This window comes from Acomys minous (genome assembly GCF_964271855.1).
Source record: "Acomys minous genome assembly, chromosome: 10".
NCBI classification, from domain to species: domain Eukaryota; kingdom Metazoa; phylum Chordata; class Mammalia; order Rodentia; family Muridae; genus Acomys; species Acomys minous.
The window spans coordinates 28,990,305-29,005,836 of record NC_140491.1 but is presented as its reverse complement, the minus strand read 5'-3'; the positions used below and the strand labels follow the sequence as shown (position 1 = coordinate 29,005,836).

The 15,532-nt window shown below is 41.1% G+C and overlaps 1 long non-coding RNA gene across 1 annotated transcript in view; it reads left to right on the top strand.

Moving 5' to 3' along the window:
* LOC311606711 overlaps positions 1 to 12,996 on the top strand; it is a 149,691-nt gene extending 136,695 nt beyond the window's left edge. Inside the window, exons 2-3 of the long non-coding RNA XR_014782417.1 lie at positions 6,821 to 6,874; positions 12,867 to 12,996. This is a non-coding gene — a long non-coding RNA (uncharacterized lncRNA). The remainder of the gene's footprint in view (positions 1 to 6,820; positions 6,875 to 12,866) is intronic.
* Positions 12,997 to 15,532: the final 2,536 nt, after the last annotated feature.

The window sequence follows — 15,532 nt, the reverse complement described above, 5'->3', positions numbered from 1 at the left end:
GACTTGTGGTATGTCATTGTCAGTCAATTCTCTGTATGTAACGTGCTTTTTCTTAAAGTGCGGATAGCAAACAGGGTTCACATTCAGTAACTTCAGGGCTGGCCTTTTCTGTACACTCTCTGACAAGGCATTGCGTTAAGGAGAGCTGTGCTTGTGTTTTGTATTTCCAGATTGAAAGACTGGGCCTTTTATCCATGCTCACTGGAGCATGGTGCACTTCTTCAACTTTCAAAGCGTGCACTCAGATACGGGCAAGCAAGCTTCATAAAAGCTGACAGCATTTTCCATGCTTCTCAAAGCCTTTGTGTGTGTGTGTGTGTGTGTGTGTGTGTGTGTGTGTGTGTGTGTGTGTGTGAGAGAGAGAGAGAGAGAGAGAGAGAGAGAGAGAGAGAGAGAGAATGATGCTGATGATTGCCATGTAAACAGATCAGAGATGATTAATAAATCAGGTGTAATGGCAAAGATCTCAATTGGTTATGGATGAATAGATGTCTTTCACTTACAATACTACCATCATCTAAGTGAATTTTCTCTGGGGTAAAGGAATGACTGTTGTATTAGAAAAAAAATGTACAGTGCATGAAACCTGAAGTCCTGGTTTTCATCTCTGTCTAAGCAAATGATATTTGCATTCTGGAGACAGACGTGTGAGCGTCTTGATCCTCTTTACCTTCTTGGGTGGTCATGTAAAGAGTGAGTCCGGGATGTTGCATATGGTTACAAGGTACCACTTCACAGATTCTGCCATGTCTCACATGTTATCATTAACGATTACTATGCCACAGGACTGATCACCCTTTGTGAAGTGTTAAGGAAACAAACTCTAGTAAATACGTTCAAGAAGCTACTATCTCTCTCTGGAGAAAGATGAGATTCACGTGTTTTATTGGATGAATAGATGATGCTTATCCCCATTTATATTCATCTCAGAAACACTTTTTAAGTCCCTTGTCTCCAAAACGAAGAGAGAAAAGTCCCGTTTTTGAATGTCCATCTTCACATGGATACTCAGTGATGCTCAATTACGTGAGACATCTCCAACATAGTTTTTAAGCATGATTTCTAGACCAACTTTGGATGTGATGAAAATCACTTTTGGTTGGGATGTGTGTGTGTGTATGTGTGTGTGTGTGTGTGTGTGTGTGTGTGTGTGTGTGTGTGTGTGTTGTGCATGCGCACATATCAATAAGTGTCTTTCTTAATCACTTGCCTCAGATTTTGAGACAGTCTTTCCCTGATCCTGGAGATTATCGATTTGGATAGACTGAGTAGCCATCATGTCATGGTCCAGGGTACATGCTACAAGAACAAGACAGTATGTGCACTCTCAGGCCAACCTGGACAGAAAGACTTGCTTTGTATACTACCTGGGGCACTTCTGCAACAGGGCACTGAATCCCCTTTTCCCTTGTTTCTCTTGCTTATTAAGTGGGAAGAGCAAGTCTTCCTTTCCATTGATAAACAAATGAGCAGTGAATTCGAGTGGTAGGAGGGAGTTTTATAAAACAGATAAAACAGAGCTTAGCAAGCCATAAAACTCTTGCAGTGTGGGTGTTAGGTATTCTGCCAACCACCACCATGCCTGACACATGCTTGAAGTTTCATCAGTGTCTATCAAATGAATGTTCTTTTGCGTTTAGCTCTGTTGTATCTGCTGAGCCTTGCTAGCCCTTCCTCAGCCAGTGTCAGGCAACTCTAGAAATAGCATAAGGATATGTACTTACTCGCTCATGCTATGTTAGTTCTTCACACTTTTCATGTAAAAAGTAATTTTCTTTTAACAACTTCTAGTAATGCATTGAAGGAAATTACAGTTGTTTGCATGAACAAAGTTTCATTTGGATATTATTAATAAAGAAAAAGTTTCTAAGCAACTTTTTAATTTATAATAGATACCAACAGGTTATCAGTGACTTTTAAAAAAGAAATATTTACTACTCCACATCATATTTATAGTTCCTGGCTTCACTAACAAAACACTAAACATTATAATGAAATAACACATGGTTTTATTTCATTTTAACATCTTTTTTGATTCGATCTTGTCAACTGTGTGTATTTATGTGAAGCCAGGTCATCTTAGGGCAAGTTCTGGGTCTGAATCATTTGTTGTTCATGAAACATGTAAATAAGTGAGTTGAGTATGCACAAATTCAAGTTTGTAGGAGCCTCTTGTGTTGTTCCAGAAATAAACCTACTGTTTCAACTTCCAGAAAGCAGGTTCACTGGGACCAGTGATGACCTCATGTGAAAACATCTCATTGCCACTCGCTCTTGACACCATGCCTATCAATAAATCTAAATATTATCTTTTATTCCACAGCTTTCTGATTCACCTTAGCAAACAATCTTAACAATCATGAGCCAGAGGAAAAGCTATTTCTCTTGTGTATGGATCTGCTTCGTTGTGAAACACAGAACTTATTTTCTTGAAACACTGGAGTCTAGAAGTTGAAGACTTCTTCAACAACTTGCTAACATGGACATGTCTTAGACAGAATTTTTCTCTATTGCAAACAACAGCTTTCTTACTGTGTCCTCTCAAGAGGAACAGAGAAAGAGAAAGAAAGAAGAGGAAATGAACAGGGAGATGGTGGCTGAGAGAGGAGAAAGAAGGAGGAGGGGGAAGAGGAGGAGGGGGAAGAGGAGGGGAAGGGTGAATACTCTGTTTCTTTCCCAGTACATAACTCCCTTTCTAAGCATCTCAACCAGTGACCTCAGTTCCTATTGGCCATCACAATGGCCCCATTTCAAATACCATCACTTTGTGCTTATGGTTTCCTGGAAGAAACTGAGTCTACACCACCTCATTCTCCCACTAAGGGCATTTTATCTCAAGGAGAGCATCTGCCTTGCCCCAAGGGTTGATCAAATGCAGACAAACAGAAATGAAGGTAAAAATGGAACCTTTCAAAACTTCCCACTCCTTATTTCTACAGTCTTTCAAGGGAAAGAAACTCTACAATTCTTTACTTTTGAGTCCAGATAATTCTCCAATCATTCCCACTTGACTTGGCACCAAGTAACAGATCAGTCAGCCTCAGCTGGGAGATCTTCTGGTCACGAGTAGTGGGAAAAGCTCATATTAGATGGTTGACTCTAGAGTTGCTGCTTACCGTGAGGGAATATTCAGTTTAGTTGATCCCATGAAGAATGAGGTGGCCTATAAATTCAACAGTGCCAGGGTTGAAAATCCTGGACACAGGAGAACAAAGACACTGAGTGTCTTGTTTTGGTCTCTGTAGTTTCCTTATGCATCAGGTGATCTTACAAGTTTGGTGACCACCTTCTGTGGCCAGAAGTCTCAGCTACCACTTAGTACTCAGAATTGCTGCATACCCAACTTCCGATTTTAGTTTTAATAGTCCCTGATGTCTCTCAATGTAAAAATCCTCTGTTCTCTAAAAGCTGGTCTATTTGTTTCAGGTTCAAGGGCAGCTGCATTCAAACAGGTGAATCACTAAAGAAGGGGGAAGGAGAAATAATTATACAGAAAAGACTGTCATACCATGGAAAAGGACAATAATAATAAGAGGTGGAGCATGGAGAAGAGTGGCAGAAAAAAAGAGGAGGAGGAGGACTGAGGAGGGAGAAGGATGTCAATTTGGGATCTAAAACTTTTAACTAGGGCTAGTAATGTCATCATAGGAAAGTTTAGTTTTTCTGAACCACGATTTTTTCTTTCTTTTTCTTTTTTCTTTCTTTCTTTCTTTTTTTTTTTTTCCTCTTTTGGTTTTTTGAGACAGGGTCTCTTTTTGTTACCCTTGGCTGTCCTAGACTTGCTTTCTAGACCAGGATTGTTATAACTTGTTCAGGAAGGTCAGAGATAGACATTGATAGTTGATCACTTATAAATCTTACTAAATACTAAATCACGTAATTATAGAATAAGCTTTATTTAGTTTTGAGTATATGGTTTCAAAGGAATAGATAGATGATAGATAGAATAGATAGATAGATGGTCTTCAAAAACTCAGAGATCTACAGAAAATGGAATTTAGTAATAAAGGGCTTTTATGACAGAGACACTTCTGTTCCTGGCAGCACCTCCAGTCTAATTATACGAGCATGAAGAAACGATAGTGGCAGATAGCCACTGGTCTGAGGAACTTTGCTTATTTTTTCTGCTGATGACAGAATGACCATGCATTATGATGAAGCCTGATACTGAGAAACTGGCTGCCCAGCCTTGCAGAGACCAGGTGGGCTAGTCCTTCAGGATTCATGCTTCATAGCAGTCTGTGAGATGCTTTGAGCTGGGTGGCTGAAGGTGGGATGCACCTACGATGGAGAGAAACTTGTGGCAGCCCAGAAACAGTCTGTCAGATGCCTTGGGCCAGCTGGCTGAAGACTGGATGCCCCGACAATAAAGAGCAACTTGTGAATATCTAGACAGTCAGCTCTCTGTCCTGTCAATACTTGTGGAAGTTGCTTGCTTACACTTCCTTCATATTAGATAGTCTTTCCTTCTGGGGTCTCTGATGGGGTTGAAGACTAGATAGCCACAGTACTAATATAAGTTTAGTAAAAAAAAAAAAAAAATTAGCCATTAGGATAAGAATCAGTAGCATAGGATGGTAGAATAATTTCTTTCTTCTTTTTTTAAAATTTTCATTTCATTAATTTATTCTTGTTACATCTCAATGGTTATCCCATCTCTTGTATCCTCCCATTCCTCCCTCCCTCCCATTTTCCCCTTACTCCCCTCCCCTATGACTGTGACTGAGGGGGACTTCCTCCCCTTTATATGCTCATAGGATATCAAGTCTCTTCTTGGTAGCCTGCTATCCTTCCTCTGAGTGTCACCAGGTCTCCCCATCCAGGGGACATGAAACCTACAAGAAGAACATTATGATAGGCAGATTTGGACCCACGGGTCCCACTCAAACTATAGCTCCAGCCAAGAACAGTACAGGCCATAAACTTCAAACCACTACCCAGATCTAGCCAATGGACAGGACATTCTCCACAGTTGAGTGGTGAGTGGGGTATGACTTTCACATGTACTCTGGTGCCTCATAGTAGAATAATTTCTTAAAAATAGTTAACAACAAATGGACTGGTCTTTGTAAATTTTGACTTAATGGATAATTCTTATTTTGTTGTATATAGCTTATTTTATTAAATAAAAAGGGGGAGATGAAGGAGAAACTAACCTGTATTTTAGGATCCCAAGTGTGGGATCGGAACAATCTTGTGAGAGAACAGTGAGGGTAATCCACTAGAAGACCAACCACCTCGTGCAGGAGCTTGATTTTTGTCAGTTGAAAAGGTCCCATGAACAGATTCTGGGAAAAAGATGTATAAATGAGCCCAGAACTGGAGGCAGGGCTTTTTGGAGACTTTGGATAGTTTTCACTGTTCATTGCTGCACTTCAAGATGCTCCTAGAGAGAATTGCTTGAGGGAAGGCTTCGGGGCTCAGGAAAGGCTTTGGGGCTCTGGCTCCTACTGAGGTTCTGGGTTTTGGTTCCAGGTTGCAGCAAAAGAAATCCTGCTGATTATGCCAGGAGAATCCTTCCTCAGAACTGATATCCTTACGGTTTTATTATTTTCTTCCTTAAACCTCTTTTCCTATTGGTTTGGTTAGTCTGGTTATAAGTGATGTATGCTTGGTTAATAAGTTGTAATAAAATATATTGGTTAAGAAAAGTGAGCCTACACAGGCTAGCCTCAAATTCAAAGTTATCCACCTGCCTCTGCCTCCTGAGTGCTGGGATTAAAGGTGTGCGCCACCATGCCCGGCCCCCAGTTTTCTTGTTTGGAAAGTGAAACTAATTCTATATATCTTACAATATTGACTATTTGTATACAATTATTTGTGTTTGGCAAGATGCCAAATTAAAGTGATGACAGAAATAGTTATTAATGACAAACAGTCATTAGTCATAATCAAAATACACTATACTTATAATAGTTATATTTCATATTTTTTACTTATAGGACATATTCATCTTACTATACATTGCTTATTATCAAATATTTTGTTTATCCTTATATATTTTATGCATTTAAAATTACATAGCAGTCAGTTGAAAGTGGTATTAATGGTGGAACCAGGTCACATTTCTGCACCACCACATGCTTTCATGCTTTCAGCTACAAGTCAGATGTTTCAGAAGGTTAAGTAACCTGTGTAAGCAACAAGGCTGGAAAAGTTCAGCCCTGGGATTCAAAGTCAAACTTGATTACTTGTGAGGGCTCATTCTCAGTAATGCTGCATTTGGTAATGCAAGGCTTTAAAAGTGGTACAAGCATAAGGCAATAGTTCAGGAGTAAGGAAAGTCAAGGTAGAGCAGAGAAAGAGTTGCTGATATCCCTGACAAAGCATGGAGACTGTGACCACATGGTTCCTGTTGCCTCCTTGGGCCTAGTAGAAGGTGACCTGCTTGCATAAAGGTAGCATGTGGTACCAGAAATGTTCAAAGGGACTTGATTGACTTTGCTCCTGCATTAAACAGCCCCTGCCACAAAGGTCCCCAGCAGTGGGAATGTACAATGCAGTACTGCAGAAATGCTAAAGCGATTGTTCTCCATACGACCTCCTATGTGAACCACTCTGTACAGGGTATCCATTGCTTCCCCCATGGCTTGCATTCAGCCTGTACTTGCTCTCTCATCTTCAGAGTATGCTCTGGGAGTATAGCTCCCAGGTCTTTGGTTAATTATCCATCTAAGGGATGCAACTCCTAACAGGGTGTCAAATTCTCTTTCAACTCCAAGGCCATTGTTCCCTCCCCACCAGGAACAGCTGACCTAGAAAGAAGCTGTATTGTGCCAATGCTGGGACTATTTATTAAGCAACCTATTTTCTGTTTCAGGTCAGCCAACAATGGAAGTGGCAGCACAGAGAGGGGTGACTTCTGCATGGAGAGGTGAGTCCAGTCACCCGTTGGGTGGTCATGACAAAAAAGAGAAGAAGAAGCTGTGTACAATTGATGACATTCAAGTTTAGTAGTGCCATATGCCTGGCAGAGGACATGTAGTGATACTGTCACCCCCCAAACACACACACACACACACACACACACACACACACACACACACACACACACTTCCACTGTGGTGTCTCTCTGTCTTGATTCTCCTGTCTGCCTGTTGGACTCTGTTGCACAGATTGTAGTCTGGACCCAGAAATTGATGGTGATGATAGAATTTTAAGCTGTGGCTTTTCTGGAAGGTAAGCTGTGCATACTACCCTTGTCCAGGGCCCCACTCACCGACCCAGTTCTCTTTGCTGGGCCAGGACTTATCCCCCAAGTGGCTGATGTTCCAAACCAAGTCCTTGGGCAGTGCTTGCACAGATAATTCTTGCCTTCTGCCAGCCTTTACTTCTTTCTTGTGGTCTCTGACTTGTATTATCCCCAACCCCTACCTATGACTTAACATCTCCCCATAACAGGCATGCTTGGAATGCAGTCTTGGGCCAGGTAGGGGTAGAGACAGTTGCAATAGGAAGTAGACATTTTTCACAGATTACTAATGTAATAATGATGAAAGAAGTTGGGACATTTTTCTTGTTGCAGTATTAAGGTAAATCATTTCTCCATGCTTTGGAAGACACCTTAAATGCTGATGATGCTTCCAATGGATGCAAAACCATACCATAGCTGCACAGTCATCAAGAACATTTCCAAGGACAAGAGAAAAACCAAGCAGGTACTATATCCTTTTGAGCATCTCACAAATGACATCACTGACCTTCCTAGACTCCAGGACCTTAGTATTTTTTATGTTAACATAGTCAATGCAGAAGATAAAAGAATGCTAAGCTACTATTTACACAGGGGGCTCAAATCTGCTGGAGAAATTGTGGGAGTCGTTGAAGTAAAGCACCCAAGAATTTCAACCAGGGACTGGTTTGCTAGAGAATGTGAGGCTCCCTCTTTTATCTATCCGTGAAAGGGATGAAGGCAGATGTCATTTGGTTGGCACATCCTTGCATCTTCCAATGACTCACCCAAAGGGCAGCAGAACAATCTGTCTTGAGGATAGACAAGCACCCAGAAAAATGTATGCAAGTGTCAGCAGCTGGGACCTGAGCAGGCATAATCTGGGATAGCAGAGCCAGGGTGCAGGTGGCACTGACCACAAGTCCTCAAGGTGCTTCATTCATAGAATGGTCAAATCATTGCTAGAAAGCATCCCTTTGTGCTTTCTTTTCTGTGTCTTGTGATTTGACCACTGTACTAAATTCTCATAGTGTTATAAATGCAAGGTGTTATGGGATTTCCAGTTTTGTTTTAAGGGACAGAGACCCCATAACCACAGGGGTTTGTTCACACTTACATTCAGTGTAGACACAGGTTTCCCTGACAGAGACTTTGAGCATCTGCTCTGTCCTCGGTCCTCGGCATGCCTGTAAGGATTCAAGTGGGAGTCTCTTCTCCTATCACTAGAGAAATAGTTGTTGATTGAAAAATGACTGAGGAAATATGATCAGGGAGATGGAAAGAAAAGTGGGAGATACAGATGGGAGGAACCTTTGTGTCCTGTCTAACATCCCCATCAATCACCTAACAGGGGAAGAAATAATCCTTTAGCAGAATGTATGGTCTGCATTTGGAAGCTGTAATCATTCACTCCGTGGGACCACGGACAGGACCAAGTTTGTGCAGAGAAACATCCAATAACTTATCCCCATTCAGTCCATCTGGAACTCAGACAAGGAGCAATAGAAAGAGCCATTAGCTCAGCCCCAGAGCAAATTAACTAACGGAAGACCTTAGCCAGGAGGAGCCTGAGACGAGAAAAGCAGACATGCATTTGACAGCAGCCCTCGGAACTTTGCACATTCAAAAAATGCCAGAGCTATTTCTAGAAGCAGGATAATTGTGGTGACATTTGATCAATGTGGGAGGAAGCGATAGATCCTTTTTTTTCCAAAGAGCCTGGGGAGACCACACCCTGACTCAGGCCTTATTTCCAAATTGTTAAATGATAAGAGAACATGAGTCCAAGCAAATAGCAAAGATCCTACTGAGAAATTGAGTGAATGCATTATTGCAGAAAGTGTGGGGTGGTCTATGTGGAGAGCTTTCTCTAATGATGGTTTCCCTGGGCAGTCAATGGATCCTGGATCTTTTACTCTTACTATGGGGCTGCCTAGTAAGAATCCCAAAACACAAACTTTGTTCTGGCTTACTTGCAACTGGGAAGGATGACAGCTGGGAGAGGAAGGCTTAGAGCATGCAGGCAAAGATCTGTCTGTTTTCTCCTTCTCAAACTCTTCCACCTTTGGGGGACCTACTTTACAGTATAAGATGCAGGAGAAGAAGCAATTTCACATTTTTATTCCCCTCTTTTTTGGGGGTCGGGGAGGAAGTTGGTTTCTGGTTTTGGTCACAAATACTGCTTCAGTGAGCATAGGCATGTATGTGTCTCCTCAGTATCTTAACTACCTATCTTTTAAAAATAAAATTCAATGCTCCAAGTCATAAATGGATGGACATTGTTCTGGGCCGGTTTTGGAGTCTGTTCCCTGAGTAGATGGGACATGAGAGTCAAAGAAAAATAGATATCCAACTGAGATAGGGTCATGTGACAAGACCAAGGGATTGAGTACCAGATCCAAGGTTGATCCCTCCACTACTTCTGACATTCTCCTGCTAGAAAAGGTTTCCTTGGGTGTTCTTATCAAATAGCGAAAGAATGGATAGCTTCTTTGCAAGATCCAAATTACAAATAACTCCCATTTACTATTTTTTTCTCTTGAGCCTTGGAGGATGGGTTTGAAAAAGACATCCTATTTAGACATGAGTGTGCCAGAGTGTCTCACTCTGCACAGTGTCCATTTGTGGGTCTCTTTGTTAGTTACCATCTTGTGGGTCTCTTTGTTAGTTACCATCTTCTGCTAGAAGAAGCTTCTCTGATAAGAAAAGCACAGATCTGGAGTACAACAACGTGTCACTAGGAGTCATTTAATTGTTCTTTCTTTAGCAGAATAATAGTCATAGTTTTTCCCCAGGGCCCACTACCTATCTAGGCTCAGGTTCTTGGTCACTTAGAAGTGTCAATTATGGATTCCTTTTCACAAAGAGGGCCTTAAGTCTAATCAAAAAGTGGTTGGTTACTTTCAAACTTTTCTGGCTACAGGTCTCCATTGAAAAGTCAAGTGTTATTCTAATGGGGCCTATCTTTACACATGCGTTTAGTATCCTTTGTTGTTGTGTTTGTTTAGTGTTTTGATTATTATATATCTCAGGGACTTTCTTTTCTGATTGTGTCTATTTGGTGTTTGATATGTCTCTTACACCTTGATAGGTATCACATTATCTACATTAGGGAAATTTTCTTCTATTACTTTATTGAAAATATTTTCTATGTTTTTGACTTGGGTTTCCTCTCTTTCTTTTATACCTACTATTCACAGGGTTGGTCTAGATTTGTTGGTTTGTTTGTTGGTTGGTTGGTTTATACCTACTATTCACAGGGTTGGTCTAGATATTGTTCTAGATTTTCTGAATTTTTTTCTGGGTTTATTGAGGTTTAACATGTTTTGACTGAGCTATCCATTTCTTCTCCTTATCTAGGAGACCTGAGACTCTATCTTTCCCATATTTTCATCTGTAGATGAGGCTTACCTCTGAGCTTTCTGTTTGACTTCTTGGAGTTATCAGTTTTAGTTTTAAGTTTGTTTTTTCTTTGATGATTCTATTTCTTTGTTAAATTCTACTTTAAAGTACTGAATCCTTTTTAGTTAGTTTTTTTTTTCATTATTTGATTGTGCTTTTATGATCTTCATTAAGGCTTTTATTCATTTCCTCTTTAGGTTGATGATTGTTATTTTGAATTACCTTTCTTGAGCTTCATCTCACTTGATTTCCTCAGGGCCTATTAAAATAAAATGTTGCCTTCTGGTAGAGATGTGTAGTCTCTTGATTGTTCATGTTTGTGGTTTTGTGCTGGTATCTAGGCATCTGCAGTGATGATGTTTGAGGTATTTCTTGGTGTAGATATCTGGTGTTCTGACTAGTCTTATGTCAAATTCACACACAAACCAGGATTATCTGAAAGGAGGGAATCTCAATTGAGAAACTGCCTCCACAAGATCCATGTGAGGCATTTCTAAAATTAGTGATTTATGGGGCAAGGCCCAGGCCATTGTGGATGGTGCCACTGCTGGGCTAATAGTGATATGGGTTCTATACGAAAGCAGACTGAGCAAGCCATGGGGAACAAGACACGAAGCAGCACCCCTACATGGCCTCTGTATCACCTCCTGCCTCCAGGTTCGTTCCCCATTTGAGTTCCTGTCCTGACTTTTTTCAATGATGAACAGTGATATGGAAATTTAAGCCAAATAAACACTTTCCTCCCCAACATACTTTTTGGTCACAGTGTGGCATCATAACCATGGTAACTGAGACATGTGTTCTAGCAGTTGATGGCTTGACATCTCATTCTTCTGTTGTTGTTGTTGCTTCCCCATTCTGGGCCCTAGCAAGTGTAATAGCTGTGGAGAACCGGAATGCCACCAAGTGGCTTTGGATCCTTGGTAGAAAGTGTTTCTGTGCATCAATGAGGAGTCGCCAAAAAAAAAAAAATGAAGATGGCCTATAAGGAAAGGTTGAAAAGTGGTGGCAGGAAATAACTAAAGGAATGCTGGGTCCACATCAAGAGGCCGTCTCCCAAGGTGATGGGGTGGACTGTGTGGGCTTAAGTGTTGAAAGTCTAAGGGGATGGCCGCACTTTCTCTGAGAGTTGTCTGAAGAGGCTAGGATGGAGGAGGGAGAGCAGGTCACCTCTCACCTACTTGGGTCCTAGCCAAGTGTGTGGATCCCTGTTAGAAAGAAATGTTCAAAATAATTTTTGGTTTTGGGGGTTGCTCTTCCAAATACATAATGAAAATGTGGGTCTCATAGTAGAGGAAATTTGGTTTTCATTAAATTAACACCCATAATCACAAATAATTGGCAATTTCTTTCTCCCAATTTTTCAAAAGTAGATTTTGCACATTTATTTGCTTAATACTCTACAGACAGCATAATGCTTTCATTCAATTTCATATTGTATCCATAATTCAATTTAAAATTTTAAATTAAGTATTTAATTTAATTTTAAAATTATAATTACTTTCGCAAGAACCCAATCTAAGCTAGTTTTTGTTGAAAATGTATAAAAAAAAAAGAGAAAGAAAAAATGCTTCTCTTGACCCAAAATTACTAAGAAAGTACATCAGTGATCAAAAATACAGAAAATATTTTGAAAGTTAAAGTTTTCAAAGAGAAATGTGAAATACTCACCCACAGTGAGGTCAAAGGTGTGGTTTGAATATGCTTTTCTTTCGGTGCAGTATCTCCTTTCAACAGCTGTGAGCTCCTCACTGGTAAATGACCCACAAGTAGAGAACCCATTAATACCTAAACAGGGTCACCTGAGAGTCCTGAGGAAGGACTACTGAAGTGACTGCCTTTCAGCTGCATTCAGCTGTTCCACCTAGTGTCTACAATTACAACCATCGGACAATGACTCTTTGGCCTTCTTTCCTGAAGTGTTGTTGAGTGTAACACTCACAAGCAGACAGGTTTGGGGAGAAATGACTCCATGATGAGGAGTAGTTTATGCACCTCTAGTTTCCCCCATACTGTGACTACATCGACGTCCTTGAGTCCCCGGCCCTATTTGCACACACCTGCTTTCATTTCTTGCTTTCCTTCTGACAGCCTGCACAGATTCCTGGGCCCAGTTCTGACTGGCTCCCTTGTCCTCTTCCTATCCATCTATCTGCTATTGTATTTAGCACTTTGGGCGCTAAGTATCTGTTGATGGTCTGTGAGATGCATGAGGAAAGGAAGGCTGGAGAGTGTTTTTCTTCACCTGGGTAGCCAAGTGCTTCTCACATGTCTGAATCATTTGTTATACCAGAGTCTGAGCATCCACCAGAAGCTCTGCATGCCTGTCTAGACAGCTTATCTGCTGTCACCATCCTACTGCTGTCACCACCCTACTGCCATGGTCCTGGTTTGTGTCCTCAGAATTCCCCGAAGCCATCAATACTTGCAACTGGCTCCAGGTATCAGAACCTCAGTCACAGTGCCCAGAAAACATTCATTCTGCTGCTATGAATTGTTAAATGATAGTGAAACTATATTCATTCATTCAATAATTTGTCTAACTTTAAGTCAAAAATAGAATTTTATTTCTGGAAGAATGTAATCCCAGTCACCTCATTTCTTACATTTTATTGTGACCTTGTTATAATGAAGTCACAAGGGGGTTCAGGATGAATGTAGGGGTCTCCCACCTTGCACCTGCTTTTTCTGTAGTATTTCCCGTATTCATAGACATGTTGACAGAGTTCAGTTGAACAGTCATATTTGGGGTAACTAGCCAGGTTCTAAACAGTTTTAGTATGTCTGAAATCTGCCATCCAGCTTAGCTGAGAGAGATTCACAGACCACCTATGGTAAACAGGGTTTAAGCACAATGTTTGGTTATTCGGGATACATTTGGTTAGTGCCTAATGACGTAGAACAAAATCCCCCAAACCATACTCCAACAAAAGTACCTCCAGAAAAGAACTGAGACTAAAAACACAAGGCTGTGACAATCACTCCAGGAAATGATGGCTGAGGTGCAGTGACCTAGGGAAGCCTGTTTTTTCCCAAACCTGGGGAAGAAAGGTGGAGCTCCACGTCTCACAGAAGCAAAACACCCAATGAGAGCATCAGTGATGAGGATTTGCTGGGAGGTATGGATGTTCAAGGGCTTTATGGGGTTCTCCCATGTATTCCTATTATTGTGGGAGATTGTTCTCCTCCATCTCAACAGGATGGAGCAGGGGTTCTGAGTGCTCTTCTGGGATGGATAATTGCTTATGAGCAAGAGGATCTTTTTTTTTTTTAAGATTTCTTTATTTATTATGTATACAATATGCTGTCTGCAAGCCAGAAGAGGACACAAGATCTCATTGTAGATGGTTGTGAGCCACCACGTGGTGCAAGAGGATCTTAATCAAAACCCAGCCTCATGCTACTCAAAGGTGTGCATTCCTCAGTGGGCTCACGTGAGTCTGGTGAATGTCAGGAAATCTGGAGATCAATACCCAGAACAATTTAATAATAGGGCAGAAACATTTCTACACAGAAAACCTGGAATAAACTGGCCATATTGACAATGTTTCTATTGTTTGATTTGTGGAAACATTATAATGACTATCACATCTTGTATAAATGATGCATTTGTTATCAGATAATAAAAGAGTATTTTTTTACATTATCTTTTTGCCAAGAAAGTGTATCTGTGTGTGTGTGTGTGTGTGTGTGTGTGTGTGTGTGTGTGTGTGTGTGTACACTCCTGTTCTAGATGAATGTCTCCGGTATTCAAATTGGCTAGCTCTCCTGTGGATCCGGAGAACACGCAGATTATTCTATCTAATATGGAAGCATGTGTGATTATCTGCAAAGTGTTCCCAAGTGTCCAGTAAGCATGGTTTATAAGGCACCGTGTGAGCAGAGCCTGGCAGTGAGAAATGGTGAACGTCTGTCTCACAGGTTAACAAGGCTGTATGGAGTCATCTTCCCGGACAGAGTATTTGCCTTCCTGTTATTTTCCTTTTATTATTAGAACTACAATAATAACATGAAGCATTTTGAAATTTGGCCCCAAGACACCAAGATCGCCTAGAATTATGGACAACATTTTGTTTAGTGCAGACTGTTCTTGTCTCAGCATGAAGCTCACAAAGATATTCACAGATCCCTGTTACAGAAGTTTATGAAGCATGATGTGAGGTTACCCAAGTTCCAGGAAGATATGCCTAGGAGGAGAGCCCAGGGAACAAGTCTCAGGACCCTACCAGGCATCAAGATACTTCCACAGCTGTCTAACTCTTCCTTGACTCCTTTGTCCTTCTGTCCCTCCCCTCTCTCTTTCTTTCTATCTCCTGCATATTCATATGAACACACACACACACACACACACACACACACACACACACACACACACACTACCATATGAGTGTACTTGTCCTTCAAAGGTTCTCCTAGGTCTTTACCTTGGAATTAAGCCCAGTAAACTGGCATGAGACAGGACCTTGAAGTCTAATCATTTTTATGCAAATGTCATGCACAGGGTCCCCATCATCAAAAGCCTTGTGTCTCAGTCATGACACTTACAAAATGGGGGGAGGGGGAAAGAATTGTGTATTAACAGTAGGATTGAAGGATTTACTGAAGGTAAATACATATTAGCCTGGTGTCTAATAAGCATGTCACTGGGAACAACCATAATACTGTCCCAGAGTCATGGAAAGCAGAGTACACCCTGAGAAGCCTCTAGGAGTGATGGTTTTCATGGTCAGGGACCTTTAAGTACAGTTATAGGCTGAACTATGCCCTCTGAACTCATGTCAAAACCCCAACCTTTGGGACTTGGGTGTGTTTGAAGATGTCAGTGAGTAGGGTGAAAGGAGGACCTTAGGTTGGGCCCAAAGCCAAGGTAGCTGATGTCTCATTAGAAGAGGTTAGGGAAAAGAGAAATCAAAATACATATACTAAGGAAATGTCATCTGCACCTTAGGAGGTGGCAGG